This window comes from Chenopodium album, chromosome 8, assembly GCF_948465745.1.
Source record: "Chenopodium album chromosome 8, dcCheAlbu1.1, whole genome shotgun sequence".
Lineage (NCBI taxonomy): Eukaryota > Viridiplantae > Streptophyta > Magnoliopsida > Caryophyllales > Amaranthaceae > Chenopodium > Chenopodium album.
Window position 1 is genome coordinate 48,260,009 of NC_137841.1, and position 19,006 is coordinate 48,279,014.

At 39.6% G+C, this 19,006-nt stretch overlaps 1 pseudogene; it reads left to right on the forward strand.

Moving 5' to 3' along the window:
- The first annotated feature begins 18,662 nt into the window (after nucleotides 1–18,662).
- LOC145557130 (small nucleolar RNA R71) lies at nucleotides 18,663–18,761 on the forward strand (annotated as a pseudogene).
- The last annotated feature ends 245 nt before the right edge of the window (nucleotides 18,762–19,006 follow it).

Sequence of the window (19,006 nt, forward strand, 5' to 3'; positions counted from 1 at the left end):
GGTTATATACTCGAGCTTTGGATCTCGGAGTCGGGTAATCGGATCCTTGCAAGAATAGTTTGTTGTCAAACGTTAATGATTGTAGGTTGTAAAGTTGAAGATCTCAATCATGAAAATGAGTGGGAGCCATCACTTGGACAATAAATCCTAAATCATATATAATCCATGGTACTCTCAAATTTTATCATCTTATTATGAAAGTGATAAATAATAAAGATAAAAAGATTAGCAAAGTAATTATAACTAAACCTATGCAATAAGTGAACGACAACATCCACAATTGCATGAAAGAAATCAAGCATATTAGAAATGGGTGTGTGTATGGAATATTTCAAGCATCCCACACTTGAGCTCCACTGTGATCATACACTTAAGCATGGTGGCGTCCAAAGAGGAGGAAGCAAGAGTAAAAGTGTCGCCAACAAGTTGTAGGAACTTGTAAACCGTTCACAGGGTGAATGTTACACCCCTTCACGATCCATGAGATCGCTAACTCCATAGTAGTCTGGAATCGTTACTGGATATTCGGGGATGAAGGTACAAATCCAACCTAAAAGAGATTGAACTTGCTCTAAAAATAGGTCTCTACTTTATTCTTCTCGTATTCATGTGCGCTTTCTGACAAACATTCAATCAATAGATTAACCCTAAACCTGTTTAATCTATGTTGGTTGATTATTAATACACAAACAAATCTATTATTGGCGATCACATGAATTATAATCATATTAGCCTAAACAAAATTATTAATTATCTTATTAATCTTGATTACAAGTACGAATTCCCTTTAAACATGCATAAAAGGCGTGATCAAGAAATAACAATATTATATAATATCAAGAAACATAATAATAACAATCATGATCATAATCATATTAATAATATTCTCAATTTCAAAGCATAATAATAATAACAAGAACCTCGGTATTATACTAACAAGATTAATAACAAATCCTAACATGTCACTAAACATCAAAGATCAAATCTTTAACCCTAATATGATACTAACACGATATTAGAAATAGTTGGAAGCATCATATAAGCATACATGATATTAGAAATTTGAATTATTACCCTGAACATGATACTAGGAATTAATAAAACATCCTAACATGATACTAGAAATCAAAATAATCAAAGCACGATTTCTATAATAAAATAATAATTAAAGTAATTACTTACTTGGATGCCTTGTATCTTTATCTTTTTCTAATAACAAAATACACGCATTAGTAACTTCAAGGAAAATATTAAATCAAACAATTAAATTAAATAATTGAAATAAAGATTTGGGACCAAACCCTCATAAATTATCAACCTTTCACGTCTAAGGCGAAGGCAAATTTGAATTTGGCTACGTGTGTCTAAAACTAATGTTTGTGGAATTTTGTGAGAGGGATGGTTTAGAAAAAGAATACAGAGAGATAAAGCTTCTAGCTTTTAGAGAGAGAGTAAAGAGAAATGATGTTTGTGAATAATATTTGTGAATGATTGAAAACGAGGAGATACGAGCCCTATTTACAGAAAAAATAGTCTAGAAACAAATCAAGTCCCATTTGGAAAAAAATACTTCATGTCGCCAACAACAAGAGTTAGGGCTACGCGACAGCTATTAGCACCAGGCGACAGATTTGTCATCTTGTGCTAAGTTCAGAAAACAAACGCGCTTTGTACGCAAAATCCTCTTCTTAATACGATTAAGCAGCTAATTCCGCGTTGATCAGATCAATATCACGTTTGGGACAAACACTACCACAAAATACGGAATAAGTAACACACAATACACAACGGTCAAGCCTCATAGGGGATCTCTAGAATTATACAGATCGCCTATGCAAGATAAGCGTTTTGTGCGTTAAAACTTATAGAGCGCCTGTCTAAGTTAATAGCTCAATTTGATACATCCAAATTTACTCTATACAATATAGAACGCCTATGTAAGATAGGCGTTCTATAAGTATTATAATTTTAATAAAAAAAAAAGTTGAACGTATCATTTACTTCCCACATCCCGCCTAACCCATAAATATATTAGTACTTCATATACCAATAGAGCCGCCCCCTTTCTATCTTCTTCTAGATCTTTCTCACTTCCTTTATTTCTTATCAAATATTAAGATCTTCCTGGCTCCCTCCTCTCTATCTCATCGTCCCCCTCATCCTCTCTCTACAAATCCCAAGCAACACTATCGTTCAGCTTCCCACGCCCACAAGTACACCACCTATCAACGTTTTCATGCCCACCATTAAGCCACTAGCCACCGTTGAGCAACGTTCGTCCACCACCGAGCTACGAGCCATCGTAGACCCACGAGCGTCCAACAACGGGCCACCATTGAGCCATGAGATGTCGATATGAGCCTTTAATTAGTCAAGGTTATTCAACTTCAGATCTGAGCCCTCATCCTCTCTACTTCAATATTTACAACAAGCAGGTTGTTATTTTTTCGCCATTTTTATTTGTTTTCAATTTATATTTATAAATCTAGCTTTTCTTATTTTTGTTTTTAATTTAAATTTCCAATTATAATTGTTTGATGTTTTCGTTATTACTTAGATCTGATTTTATCTTTAATTATCTTTGAGTTTGTGTTAATTTATTTAATTTTGCTAATTTTTTGGGTGTGTGGCGGATTTTGTATCAGATTTTGTATGTAGTGTGATGGATTTTTTAGGGGTTGTGCTGCAGGTGGTGGTGTGGGTCGTGGGGGTGTAGGTGGTGGTGTAGGTTATTGTACTGCAGTGGTCGGGGGTGTGTAGTTAGTGGTGGTATTTTGCTATGTTGGTGCTCTTTATACAATTGTTTTGTAATTTATTTTTTTTTTTTGCTTTTGATGCATACGTAGATATGAGTGGACATGAACCGATAGAACTCGAGACGATGCGAAGACGCAACAATGCTACTGCATAATATTAAAATTGATCTTAAAATGTATAATTTGTATAATATTTAGTTTTTAATATTATTTGAGTTTTTCTATGTACATGTATTTTTTTATTAATTGAAGTTATAATGAGAAACTATACTTTTGGTTTTTTTTTATAATTGTAGATATATTTTATTTGAATTATGATTATTGTTATTAATATTAATAATATTAATAACAATAATAATATTTTGTTTTTTTTTTTTGAAAAAAAAGTATGGAAAAGAGAACGCCTATCTATGATAGGCGTTCTCTATTTACATACTTATAGAGCGCCTATCTTTAGATAATCGCTCTTTATCCCATGTTTTTTATTTACTTTGTACATAGGATATGAAGCACCTATCTTTGATAGGCGATTCGTATTGTGTAAGATATAGAACGCCTCAAAGAGGCGTTCTGTAGACTTTATAGGGCACCCCCTCAGAAGAACGCCTCTGAGGCGTTCTATATTGCATGTTTTAGGCGTTCTGTATTCCCATTTTTGTGGTTGTGAAATCACTTATTTTATTCAAAATAAAACTCTTTAAAATATAATTATTAATTCTACTCTCATTAGAATTTAAAAGAACCTTCTAGATTATTTCAGAAGATTAAAATCAATCCTAATAACTTTAGGAATAATAATTAATAGACCTTCCTCCAGATCATTAGGCCACATATAAAATTTATTTCGGGCCAAATAAAATTTAACTCATAACTTCCACATTATTCTTCGGAATTAGGCTTATAATATATCGTTGGAAAGTTATTTTCGAGCCAAATCCAACTACACTATTATTGGACCCTTATCATGGACCCTTATCATGGACCAAACTAAATTAGACTAGACATTTTCATAAATAGATTAAAAAAAGAGATATTTTCAAAAACAGAAAGAAAGATATTTTAATAAAAATATCCACGACTTTTCACACTTTCACATTTTTCGATAATCAAATGACGTGAAAGGTATTCATCAATGGGTTTTATTTTGGGGAGACACATTTGGGTGTTTACATAAGCCCTCACTTTGAATAAGTTTTGAGAAACGCAAGTTTTGAAAATAAAAGTCAAAGTAGCGATAGGGACGGAGAGTGATTTCGAACGTTTTACCGATCCTATATCATTCTTGTAATGCCTGATACCTGCAAACTAGCGTTAGTTAAACAGATAAAAGAGTTCAGAATCGCGTATCTTACACCGTTGAGCACACGTGTCTGAAGTAACTGATTTTTGTTGCTGCATTTTGTTGTTAACGACCTCCATAGTTCCTACTGAACGCCATCTAAAGGTAACAGTGCCTCGATGTCTTCATTTGCTTGTGACAATCTTCCAGAGTGCCTCAAGAACATTGTCCAAGGTGACTTTGCCTCGCCATCTACAAGAATTGTGGCAATATATTGCCACGGTGTAGACACCTAAAAATGTCTCTCCAAAACCAAAACCGATGATGAACAACCTTTCACTGTTACTATTGGTCGGGTTCAGTATTTAATTCCGAGAGTGCTTAAAAAATCGTATTAAATCCAATAGTCCGTGGATCAGTCTTGATTTTTAGTCAAAGCATAGTTTTTAATTTTAGCCCAAACCCTTTTTATTTTATTGTTTTATTATTTATTTTGGCCCAAACCTTGTATTTATTTTATTTACTTATTTTCTTTTTTTAGTCCAAATAATAATAATAAATAAAAAATGGCCCAAAATTATCAATCGACACTTAAAATGCTGAACCAAATTAGGGTTAAAATGAATTTAGACGGAAAAACGGACAAAAAATTCCCGCGTCACGGCAATAGTCCACCGTGTCATGATTAGTGAGTAATTTCCCCATTAAATGGATGGTTGTGGTGTAGTTGGACCTTGAGCATGTTCTAGGATTTAGAATTGATTTATTTGTGATTAAAGTCTTTATATGCTTGATATTCTTTAATCTTCTTGCAAGTGCACATTGTTGGTTGATTAAAGGTGAATCTTTGCTAACAAGAAACGGAAGTTGACTTAGTTAAGGTTCATTACTATCGATTGTTATTTAATAGTACCTCCTAGTATATGGTTCTAATGTGGAAACATAGAGGCTATGTTAGGAGAAGCCAATTGACCCTGGAAGGCGGCTAGATTGGATTCTTAATTTCGATATTCGAGCATGTTTAGTTCATAATTAATTCAATTTCTATGCCTTTGTTTATGTTCAAGTGAATGCTATACCTAAACCATTTCCCTTAATGTTTTATTTCTTGTTTTAGCATTTTTAGACTTTAGTTTATTTATCCCCTATTCCGGACTAGCTTAATTGTCGATAACATTTGGTGGTGTTTACCGTTCTCTGTGGTTCGACCCCTATGCTTGCCTTATACTCGTATTAGGTTTGTTTAGGTTGTATAAATTGTATTTGATCTAGGGATAGACAATTGACGACGCGTTTATTCCCCTGTCACATCTACAACCCACGTCCGGGGACAAGCGGACCATCTACAGCCTATGTTCTTGGGACAAGCGAACCAACTACAGCCCATGTTTGGGGACAATCGAACCACCATCATTTTACGGCGCAAGGTTCTTGATACACAGAGACTTGCACTCTCATCATCTGTAGACTTTCCTCAAGCATGGAAAGTATTATCCGGTGGATTTCTTCAAGCATAAAAAACCGCCAAATTCATATGTCGGCTTTCCTCAAGCATGGAATGTATCATCTGGTAGATTTCTTCAGGCATAGAAAGTCACCAAATTCATCAGTCGGCTTTCTTCAGGCATGGAAAGCGTTTCAACGAACGTCATCCGGTGGATTCCTTCAAGCATAGGAACCTGCCAAACTCATTTGTCACCGATACACTGGTGCAAGATACGTATTCTATCTTTTTACTCTTTTATCGGTGGAATTAACATTTTTCTGCAGGTATCGGCGTATATAGAGTGGATTAGGATCGCAAAACGTCTGAAATCATTCTCCGTCCCTATCGGCTACTTTGACTATCGTTTTCAAAACTGACGTTTCTACAAACTCAGTCAAAGTGGGGGCTTTTGTAGACACCTAAAAATGTCTCCCCAAAACCAAACCCGATGATGAAAGTCCTTTATCTGTCACTATTGGTTGGGTTCAGTATTTAATCTGAGAGTGCTTAAAAAATCGTATTAAATTCAATAGTCCATGGATCAGTCTTGATGTTTAGTCAAAGCATAGTTTTTAATTTCAGCCCAAACCTTTTTTATTTCATTGTTTTATTATTTATTTTGGCCCAAACCTTGTATTTATTTTATTTACTTATTTTCGTTTTTTAGCCCAAATAATAATAATAAATAAAAAATGGCCCTAAATTATCAATCGGCACTTAAAATGCTGAACGAAATTAGGGTTAAAAATGAATTTAGACGGAAAAACGGACAAAAAATTCTGACAAGGGGAAAATGTATGTCGTTATCTATCCTTCCCCCAAGTCAAACAAAATTTGTAAACACCTAACCAACCTTATATGAATATAGGGCAAGTTAAGGGTCGATCCCTAGGGAATGCAATGATGAAAACTAGAGTCTAAGTCAAGCTACCTCGAAGATGGAGTTGATATTATGGTTGGCACTATGGTAAAATAAAGCAAGTCTAATCAAGTAAAACAAAGGTCTAAACACTAGGGATATGGGTTCCACATGCAAGTTCAATGATAATGCTAGTTTAGAGCTCAATCAATTAATTCAAGTATTGCAATGGACAAACAATAGTAGAAATCAAGAGAGTTCAAATGCTATCTCCTATAGGCCAATCTAGGTGTCACTATGAAAGGCAAATCAAGAAGAATCACAAGAAAAACCAATCAATTAGAGCAACTTTCAATTCAATTGTTCATGTCATTAAGAGTTGCAATGCAATCTAGATTAATCTTATAGGTTGATCACTCCTAGTCTAATCAATCACATGCAAAACTATGTCAACCAATTTAATTACAACAAATCAATCAATCAAAGAGCATCAACTAGCAATTTCATTAATCAAACATGCTTCCCCCTTTCCCTAGCAACTAATCTACTCACTAATCATGGTGAAATTTAAGAACAAACAACTAGATATTGCTTTAATCTTCATTTCTATATCAAAATCTAAGAGAAATCAAAATAATCAACAATATCAAATTCAAATCCAAAGAAGAACAAGCAACAAGCAAAAATCAAATAGCAAGTAAGTAAAAGATGAAAGAAGGAAGAGATTTTTACTAATATTGATGATTGAAAATGAAGAAATCCAAACTTGATTGATCAAATGTTGAGTTACAAATCCAAAACCAAGAACTTCTCTCTAACTTCTCTCTAGATTCTCTCTCTAAAACTAAGCTAATGAAAATTATCAAAAAGTTGGTTTCAAAAAGGAAATACAATTCTATTTATAAGCAAAGAAGAAATCGGCAGCTCCCGCGCCCTCTCTCGATAGACCCGCGCCCGCGGAGAAATGGGTACGGAACCCTCCGCGGGCTATCTGGGCAGACCCCGCGCCCGCGGCAACAGAGACCCTCGCCCGAGGCATTGAAACCCGCGCCCGCGGCTAATCCCCTGCTCTCAAAGCCTGATCTGGGGGCCGGGGTCTCTCTGAATAGAGCAGCCTCTCCATTTTAACCGCGCCCGCGGAGAGCCCGTGGGGCAACCGCGGCAAGTTCTTGCCAAGTTTTGGCAATTTTGAGTAACATAGGCCCGCGCCCGCGGCAAGATGACCCGCACCCGCGGCCTGCTGGATTTGCCTTGGAAACCTCTCCGAGGCCTCTCCAAGGCCTCTCTAAGCCCTCTCTAGGCAAATGCTTCTTCCTTGCTTGATCATTAAGGTCCTAAATTGAATCCTTTGCCAAAGTGATTCTCACAATACCTACACAAGTAAACAAAGAAAGGAAATAAAAGGGAAAAAGAGGCAAATAAAGGAAAACACGATAAAATCACGAGAATCATAAAGAAAAGAGGAAAAAGAGAAACTAAAGGAAAAAGGACCAAAAATAAGAGAAGAAAGCATGAAAAGGGGAAAGAAATAACCCTAAAAGACTACCCTATGAGTGCCATAAATGACACTCATCAAATTCCCCCAAGCTAGACTTTTTCTCGTCCCGAGCAAAACAAAGGCTAAAAAGGAATAAGTAGGGCTTATTCGAAGCAAAAAGAAAAAGAGGGGCGAGAATTTACACTAAGACTCACTGTCGTAGGAATCACGGTTGTTTTTAGCTACAACAAGCCATTTAAACCCCTAGATCGCTCTAGAGGACCGGTGATGCTCTCGTTAGGGTATCCTAAGAGTTTACCCATAACTCTCCACCAAACCCCCAAGAGGCAAACCAGAGAAGGAAAAGAAAGAGGAAAAAGGAAACAAAATCTTTACGAAATGGACTTTACAAAGAGACTATAATTCAAATGAATAACAACCTTTCTAAAGAGAATTATGGTATGCACGTTATAAGATACCTAAGGTTGATTGAAACATAAATATGCTAAGCATAGGAACTAGTTATCACATTCCACTTTCATCCCAAACGGTCTTACCGCGTTCCCCCTAATAATCTCATGTCTCCCCTTAGTGAGAATCTCATAGATTCCGCGAAGGAACCGGAAAAGGATCAAATTTTTGGGCTACTCGACATCTTGATTTCGCATCCCCTTTCCTTAGTCTACAACCTATGATTCCCTCCACCGATGAAAGACTCAACTCCTAGGTCCAAAGGTCTTCCCCAAGGTTGTAACGTAAGGCAAGAAGGGTTAAGGTAGGCTTAAAATTTAAAATTTGGTGGTTATCCTAAATTGTGAAGCAAAGACCGGCCGCGCCAAATCTCAACACCAAACTTAAGTAATCACCAAACAAAAACGTATTAACACCCCCAAGCTTATTCAAAGCAACAATCTACAATCACTAGAACAAAAAGCGCAAGCGCTTTCCCCCCAAGCTAAAAGAAACATTGTCCTCAATGCATAGAGAGGAGAAAGACACTTCAATTTTTTTGTTTTTTTTTTTTTTTTTTTTTTTCTTTTGAATTTTCTCATTAATAAAATTGTTTGAATTTCCTTGAACTCCTTAAAAGCATTAGTCCTTGCCCTTTTTTTTTACTAAGGACGGGTTTTACATAAGCATTTGCCATTATTTACCAAATATAAACAACTCAATTATGTGTACCAATTCGAACCAAACCCCAACTTCATAGACCACAATCACCAAACATTGACCCTTGCTTCACAAAAACCAAAAAAAAGGAGAACGAAACAAAAGGCTCAAGATATCTAATTATGCGGCTTGAAAAGAGGGAAAGGGGTTCAAAGGGGTAACAAGTAGGCAAATTTATCCCAAACCAAAAAGTGACTATCCGAGAAAGAGAAAAATACCTCCCCGAAAAATTTGCCTTTGTCCTCCCTAGGTAGTTCGGTCACGGTCTTAGGAATCATACGCTAAGATTCTAGATTAGGTTTGCGAAAATCAAGGATCCATGTCGCTCATGCAAGAGTGTGATGAAAGCTTGAACAAATATAAGTATCACATGGTTGTAGCAAAGACTCACTAAGGGTGTCAAATCAAAGATAGGGAGCAACTACCAACATGCCACAAACGACTAGAATCCGGTTTCATGATCCCCCTAGTTCTAGACAACTATCTTAGCATGCTTTATCCTAGAATCAACCAAACGTAATCTCAAACCGTGCATACCATTATTACCTAAGAAGACCATTATTCAAAAGCAAAAGTCCAGTGCATACAAGTCCAATTTTCAGAAAGAGAAAGAGTGAAAATAAAGCCTCAAAAAGTTATGCACACAAACAAGATTAAAAGAAAAGGAAAGAAATGAAAATAAAAGAATGGAAAACTTAGACAAGGACAAGAAAGGGAAAGAGGAAAAGATCAAAGACGCAATCATAACACGTTTATCCCAATCGACATACAAGCGGTCTAATGGCCACATCGCCAAAGACCCCAAATACACTAGGTGTTAAAATCATACATCCTCGAACCGTTCAACTTCTCCTAAATCTAATCTTAATCTAAGCAACCAAGAAAATGAAGAAGTGAAAATAAAAAGGTAAAATAAGAAAGGCCTCACCAAGCATCCGCTTTAAATTAAAGTACCCAAGGAGTAGGAATGTGCATCTCCAAAAGGTTCCGCAATCCAAAGCATGGGCTACGAGCAAGGTGAGTTAAAGAAAAAGGCTATATATACAAAATGAAATTGTTAGTAACTTCCAAACAAAAGCAACCAATAAAACACTTAGATACAAATTATATACAAAGACCTAGAGAAACCATCATCATCAAAATTTCTATTTATTTGTTTTTTTTTTCTCAAGAAACTCCCAAAAAATCAAGAAATGAACCAAAACAACAAGAAACAGACCAACGAGACCATTAGCAAAAATCCACCAAAAGCCTTATCAAAGACTTCCCACCGAGCCCCAGGTGCTTCCCCAAACCAACATAAAACATCCTTTTTGACCCCCCCCCCTCACAAAATGAAGGCATCGACCGCGATGCCTATAATCATGCAAAATAGGGAAAGGGGAGAACAAAAAGGGGAACAAGCATGCATAAGGGGACTATTGGCCACTAGGGCCGGCACCATCATCACCCGTATCCCAACCTCCGGTGTAACCGGGAGGAAAACCATAGTGACCCTGGAATAGGTCAAGTTGGGATCGGGTTAATTGGTCACAGGGCTCAGGCTGAACAAGGGGCTCGGGGTGATGGGGGTGAACATAGTAATATACGGGATCACCCCGATAATCACTCCCCCCCGAGACCCTATAATCATAAGGTGGGAAATCGCGCCTTGGCACATCGGGGTCCTCCACCCCGGGCCAATATGGGTACGTAGAGAGGTTGTCACCACCCCATGAAGGTACCGACCCTTGTTGGGGCGGCACATAAGGGTAGTTGACCGGAGGTGTGACTTCCCCCCTACGCACACTAGCGTCATACAATGCGCTAGTTTGATAAGACAAAGTTTGGTGGTCCGAGTACATACCTTGCATGCTCAATTGCATGCGCTCCATTTGGTCTCTCATGGCCTCCATCTCTCGGAGATAAGCATCCCCTTGGAAACCTTGCTGTTGTTGTTGTTGTTGTTGTTGTCGTCTTCTTTCTCTTCTTCTTCCTTGAGCATCATCATGAAAATGCTCATGTTGTTGTTGTAGTGGCGGTTGTTGTTGCTCTTCATCATATTCATCTCCTCCTCCTTCCTCCTCTTCCTTATCATTCTCATCACCCCCATCAATCTCATCATCCTCCTCCATCTCATCCACAATCCTCCCATTGTCCCTAGGGACCATCCAAATGTTCCTAGCCTCACGAAGGATGGAGGTGGCGGCCGGGTTAGGGAGAAGGCAATGGTGGGTATTTCTCACTAGCCAAGAGTAGGTGCAGGTTCTCCTAGTGCTAGTTATGAAACGTAAAGTGTTAACTTGCTTCAAACTAATCCACACGTCTTCACTCCTTCCCACCGGAGTGCAAGACTTCAAGAACCCCTCTTGCTTAAAATACGACACACGACGTGTCACCATGCCCCTACAATGAATTTCCCCCGTTTTGACCCCATGCATTATATCCTTGAAAAAATTCATGAAGATATAGCCAAATTTAATCCTTGACCCTAACTCCGGCTTGGTAGCCATCCATAAAATCATAATATCCTCCCTAGACAACTTCCCCAAATCTTGCTTATTAAAAACCGAATACCCAAGAATTCTATGAAGGATTCTAAGGGCCTGATGGATAATCTCACTAGCAAGAGACTTTTTCGAATCAAACTCCCTCTTGTTGGCTATGGTTCTCCACCAAGAAACCTCATTATACTCAGATTGGACAAGGGAGATAAGGGGCTCGAAGATATCACCATTGGGGTTGAAACCAAGGGCTACATTGAACTCGGCTAGGTTCATGGTGTGTTTGACATTGAAGAGTTGGAAGGAAATAATAAAATCGGTTTCCCCCACCTTATTGAACTCAAATGTGGAGAAAAATTCAATGGAAGGCTCCAAATAGGTTCTAGGGGCCGATTTTAGAAACTCACCCAAGCTAAGGTTATCTAGGAGGATGTCAAGGTCATTTTCAATTCCTAACTTGGCCATATCCTCACGAAAGTAATGCCGGGAGGGTCTAAACTTCCGGTCTTTCATTTTGTTATAGATGGGGCTTTTTTTAGACCGGTTCCAAAATTTGAGAGGGGGTAAAGGAGGAGGAGGAGTGTCATCTTGAGTTGTGGAATGCTGTTGGGGTTGAGGGTTTGAGGATTGGCCTTGAGAAGATTGGTCGAGGGATTGGTTTGAGCGCTTCATGCTACTTTTGACTCTTCTTATCAAATCAATTTTAACAAAATTCACACAAGTCACAAGAACACAACAAACTCCCTCAAACAAATCAACTTCCTCCAAAAATTACTCACAAACCTCCTTACAAATCCAACCACAAACTACAAGGTACCTGTTCCAATCAACACAACAACCAAAATCCAACAACAAACAACAATATCAACAATCATTCAACAATATAATCATGAATCAACAAGAAAAAGTAACAATCACCCAAATATACCAATTTTCCCATAAATCAACCATAAAACACAAAAATCATGCTCAAATTCAAGGTAAACAAACCAATGTAAAGAAATCAATTGAAATTGACAAAAATATTACAAAGGTTAGAAGTATACCAAGATTGGAGACTCAAATTAAACTCAAAGCACTTCAAAGACCCGAAATTTCCCGAAGAAGCACGAGAAAGAAGAGGAGGAGTGTTGAAAATGGAGGAAAATGGAAGAAATTGTGAAAAATTTGGGCAAAAGGTGAAGAAATTTGTGGGAAATTGATGTACTGGGGTTAGGGTTTGAGAGGAGGTAGAGAGAGAAACGGGAAAAATAAGGAGAAGAGGAGAAAACAAGAGAGGAGAGAAGGAGAAGAGAGGCGTGCCCCGGGTTAAAGCCCAGTTCGCCGCGCCCTCTCCCGAAAATGCCGCGCCCGCAGAAAATCTCCCGCGCCCGCGGAGAGACCGCGGGGCAACAGCGGGGACTTCCTGGAATTTCAGAATTTTAGTACCTGATGGGGGGCCGCGCCCTCTCCTGATTTGTTGCGCCCTCTCCAAAACCTCCCGCGCCCGCGGAGAGACCGCGGGGCAACCGCGGGAAGTCCCTGGAATGGGGTTCCAAATTTGCTTGAATTTAGGCCGTGCCCTCTCCAAACATGGAGCGCCCGCTCCAAAACCTTCCGCGCCCGCAGAGAGACCGCGGGGCAACCGCGGGGACTTCCTGGAATGAAGCTTCAAATTTGGTCGAATTGAGGCCCGCGCCCTCTCCAACAAGGGGCGCCCTCTCCAGAACCTCCCGCGCCCGCGGAGAGACCGCGGGGCAACCGCGGGAAGTTCCTGGAAATGACATTATAAATTTTCCTCAAGAGGAGAAATTGCCCCCAAGGTCTCTCCTTGCCCTCGGGGAGCCCTCTCCCCAGCACTCTTAACTTTTCTTCAAACCCCTTTTTTTTCCAACAAGCGATGATAATGCCCGACCTACAAGACAAACACAAAACTAACTCAAAAATAAAATCAAAAACCAATCAAGGAAAAATAAAAGAAAAGAAAGGAAAAAGAAATGAGATGAGAATCCGGGTTGCCTCCCGTAAGCGCTTTTGGTTAACGTCGTTAGCTCGACGTGCACCACCATCTCAAGGTGGCTTGAAAAGAATCATTTTGTGAACAAGTCTAACAAACACTCCCTCATAGTACTTCTTGAGCCGATGACCATTAACTTTAAATGAAGATGAGGAGTTCAAAGGAGAAATCTCCACGGCACCATTATCAAAAACATCTTTCACCAAGAATGGTCCACTCCATCTTGACATGAGCTTTCTGGGAAACAACTTCATCCTTGAATTTTAGAGGAGGACTTTGTCATCTACACAAAACTCCTTTTTCTCAATCAACTTGTCATGAACCTCTTTGGAGCGAGCCTTGTAGGTGCTAGCACAATCGTAAGCATCAAGTCGAAGTTCCTCTAGCTCATGAAGATCCAACCACCTCTTCTCCCCCGCACTAGCTAAGTCAAAATTTATCTTCTTGATAGCCCATAAGGCACGATGTTCAAGCTCTACCGGGAGATGGCACGATTTTCCATAGAGAAGGCGATATGGATTGGTACCAATAGGCGTCTTAAAAGCCGTTCTATAAGCCCAAAGAGCATCATCTAACTTGGTCGACCAATCCTTTCTATTCCTTGCAATCGTCTTCTCAAGAATGAGCTTTATTTGACGATTGGAGACCTCGACTTGGCCACTCGATTGAGGATGATATGGAAGGCCGAACCGTTGATGCACTCCATGTTTCCTCAACATCTTTTGGAAAGCGTTGTGAACAAAATGAGATCCGTTATCGCTTATCATAGCCTTAGGCACGCCAAACCTTGGGAAGATGATTTTGTTGAACAACTTCAACACTACTTTGTGGTCATTAGTAGGGGAGGCAATGGCCTCAACCCATTTAGAAACATAGTCCACAGCCACAAGTATGAATTGATTACCATATGAAGATGGGAACGGTCCCATGAAGTCAATCCCCCAAACATCGAACACCTCTAACTCAAGAATGGGCTGTTGAGGCATCTCATTCCTCTTGGAGATATTCCCAACCCTTTGACATCGGTCACATGACTTCACAAAGCCCCATGAGTCCTTGAAGAGATGCGGCCACCACAAACCACATTGAAGAACCTTGGTAGCGGTCTTGGAAACACCCATATGCCCACCACTAGGGTCCGAGTGGCACATCCTTAAAACACTAGGCACCTCTTCATTTGGAACACAACGCCTAAGTAAGCCATCAACCCCTCGTTTGTATAGGATGGGATCATCCCACAAGTAATGTCTTGCCTCCCTCTTGATTTTCTTCCTTTAGTTCTTTGAGAAAGAGGTTGGAAACTCCCCACATGCTAGAAAATTCACCAAGTCGGCATACCATTGGAGTTCCTTCACCTCTATGGCATATAAGAAGTCATCAAGCATTCTATCCTCAATTGGTGAACCATCATCATGAATGTGATCACCCTCAAGGCGAGAAAGATGGTCCGCCACAACATTCTCCGCACCCTTCTTATCCCTAATCTCAATCTCAAAAGTTTGCAATTCAAGCACCCATCGAATCAACCTAGGCTTGGACTCTTTCTTGGAAAATAGATACTTGAGGGTCGCGTGATCCGTGAAGACTGTGGTTTTGGAACCCAACAAGTAACAACGGAATTTCTCAAAAGAGTGCACAATTGCTAAAAATTCTTTTTCCGTTGTTGTGTAGTTCTTTTGAGCCCCATTGAGTGTCTTGGACATATAATAGATCACATGAAGCTTCTTTTCTACACTTTGTCCCAAAACACCTCCAATAGCCCAATCACTTGCATCACACATCAATTCAAAAGGAAGATCCCACCTTGGGGCTTGAACAATAGGAGTGGAGATAAGGGCCTTCTTCAATTTATCAAATGCCTTCAAGCATTTGTCATCAAAAATGAACTCAACATCCTTTTGAAGAAGGTCATTTAGGGGCTTAGCAATAAGTGAAAAATCCTTGATGAATCTTCTATAGAAACCCTTGTGACCAAGAAACGATCTCACACCCTTGACATTCACCGGAGGTGGAAGTTTCTCAATAACTTCTATTTTGGCCTTATCCACCTCAATGCCCCTATTTGAAATCTTGTGCCCAAGCACTATACCTTCTTCCACCATGAAGTGGCATTTCTCCCAATTCAAAACAAGATTGACCTTAACACATCTTTCCAAACACTTCTCAAGGTTCACAAGGCACTCCTCAAATGAGACACCCCCCACCGAAAAGTCATCCATGAAGACCTCCATTTCCTCCTCCAACATATCCCCAAAGATACTCATCATGCACCTTTGGAATGTAGCGGGTGTATTGCATAACCCAAAGGGCATTCTTCGATAGGCAAAGGTCCCATAAGGATATGTGAAGGTAGTTTTCTCTTGATCATCGGGGTGAATGGGGATTCGGAAGAATCCCGAATATCCATCGAGGAAACAATAGAACTTGTGCCTTGTTAGTCTTTCAATCATTTGATCAATAAATGGAAGAGAGAAGTGATCCTTCTTGGTGGATGTGTTTAGACGTCTATAGTCTATACACATCCGCCAACCCGTGACCGTCCTAGTTGGAATGAGCTCACCCTTCTCATTCTCAACCACGGTCATGCCCCCCTTCTTTGGAACGACATGCACGGGGGAGACCCAGCTTGCGCTAGAGATGGGGAATATGATTCCCGCATTCAATATCTTGGTGATCTCCTTCTTAACTACCTCTCCCATTTGGGGATGTAGTTTTCTTTGTCGTTCGATAGAAGGAAGGGCGCCTTCCTCAAGTGTTATATGGTGTTGGCACAAGGCGGGGCTTATACCTTTAAGATCATCAATTGTGTACCCCAAAGCACCTTGGTGCTTTCTCAAAACACCACATAACGCTTGAGCTTGGTTCACGCTCAAGGATGCACTAACTATCACGGGATAAGTGGAATGAGGGCCCAAGAACTCATACCTAAGGTGTGATGGTAGAGGTTTGAGCTCTACCATAGGCACACCATTACCTTCCTTTGATGTGGCCGCTTGCAAAGACTCTTGGCTTGAGATTTTTCAAGAACATTTGCTCATCCACTTCTTCCATGCTTCCATTAAGTAATTCTTCATAGAATGCCACTTCCTTGCATGGTGTACCTACTTCGTCCTTGTTCAACAAAACATTCTCAAGAGCATCGTTAGAAGTGAGCAAGTGCTCATGCATGGAAGACACAACATGATCAAGTGAATCAATCATCATGCAATTTTCTAGAGAAGAAGATGGATATTTCATGCTTTCATTCAAATCAAATTCAATGACCTCATCTCCTACCTAAAGGGAAATCTTTGCGCTCCTCACATCAATCATAGCACCCGAGGTAGCAAGAAAGGGTCTACCTAAAATGATTGGAATGGTAGCGTCTTCATCCATTTCAAGCACAATAAAATCCACCGGGAACACAAACTTCCCAACCCTCAATGGAACATCTTCTACCTTACCTTTTGGAAACTTGATTGACTTATCGGCTAATTGCAAGGTAATGTTAGAAGGTAAGAGTTCCCCTAGTTCAAGCCTTTGATAAACCGAATATGGCATTATGCTAACACTAGCTCCCAAGTCACATAAGGCATTATCAATTTGCATCTTGTTAATGGCACAAGGGATGGAGAAGTTTCCGGGATCTTTCAATTTGGGTGGCATTTTGTTCATGATGATAGCACTACAATTTTCGGTCAAATTGATAGTTTCCACAACCTCACAAGTCCTTTTCCCACTCAAAATATCCTTGAGGAATTTGGCATAATTTGGCATTTGGTTGATCACATCAGTAAAAGGTAGAGAAAGATGAAGTTGTTTTAGCATATTAATGAATTTCCCAAATTGCCCATCCAATTTGTGTCTCATGAATTTTTGTGGGTAAGGGAGCTTGGGTTTCACAATTTCTTTCTCTAATCTCACCTCTCTAGGTGTCTCAACCACAACCTCATCCAATGATGCCCTATCCCCCTCATTCTCAACCAAGGCTATCTTAGGAATCTCCTTATCCTCACCCTTCCTAGGCAATCTCTCCTCAAGAACCTTACCACTCCTAGTAACAATAGCATTCACGTGTTTCTTGGGATCTAGACCTTAGGAAGGTAAAGAAGAAGGGCTTGCATGATCTTTCAAAGCATTAGCAAGTTGAGAAATTTTATTTTCAAGCATTTTATTGGGGGTCATCATTTCATTGAACTTCTTATCACTAACGGCCATGTATGTGTTCAAAAACTTGGTTTGATTCTCAATTATTTCTTCCAAATTGGTCCTAGGTGAAGAAGGTTGGGAATAGGAATTTTCTCCTTGAGTCCTTGGAACAAATCCGGGTGGGGGACCTCTTTGAGCATTACTTTGAAAATTGTCCTTCCCTTGATTGTTCCAAGTACCCCTATTTTGATTTTGTCCATAACCTTGATTATGGTTACCACCACCTTGATTATGGTTACCACTACCTTGGTTGTGATTTCCATAACCGTGGTTTTGATTACCATAATTTTGGCTTTGATTTTGGCCACTATAACCTTGATTATTATAGCTACCACGAAAACCTTGGTTCCATTGGTTTCTATAACCACCACCTTGATTATAGTTGTCAAAATTGCCTTGGTTTTGGTAATTCCTATTCCATTGACCTCTTTGATTATCAAACCTTTGAGCATTATTATTTGACACATAATTCACATGCTCACTCTTATTGTTATCAAACTCATCAACACATTCATTAGGACAATTACTAGAGTCATGATCATACGATCCACATGCATCACAAAACAAACAACCCATAGGCATATTATGTGAAGAGGGAGGGGGTTGAGAGTTAGAAGGAGTACCTCTCCCCTTAAATTGGGAGGGAAGATTCGAAGCTTGGGAGGAAGTAGAAGTGCTCTCCAACTTGGCTTTGATTGCGGTCATCTCCTTTCCCAAGTTTGTCATTTGGGAGGAAAGGTTGTTGATCGCATTTAGATGGTCTACCGAGTACAAAGAAGATTGCTTGCTTGAAGAGTCTCTCTCCCCATCTTGCCAATCTCTATAGTACGTCACCACGTCCTCAATGATGTCCACCACTTCTTCTTTGGTCTTGTTCATGATAGGACCCCCGGCCCCCCCCATCAAGGCATGACTTGCCTTGGGGACTTAAACCGCCATAGAAGATTTGGACCACTTGGTATGTTGGGATTCCGTGGTGAGGGCACTCCCTTTGATACTCTTTGTATCTCTCCCATGCTTCGTAAAGGCTTTCATTTGGCCTTTGCTTGAACCCTTGAATCAAGGCTCTTGCCTCCGCCGTCTTCTTTTGAGGGTAAAAACGGGACAAGAAGGCCTTTGTAACATCATCCCATGTTCTCAAGGAATTGGGCTTCACCTCTTTATCTAGCCACTCTAAGGATATTCCTATGAGAGAGAAGGGGAACAACTTTAGGCGTATGAACTCTTGAGAAACTCCGTTGACTTTGATGGTGTTGCAATATTTTTCAAATTCTTTAAGATGGTTCAACTGGCTCTCATTCTTAGCCCCACT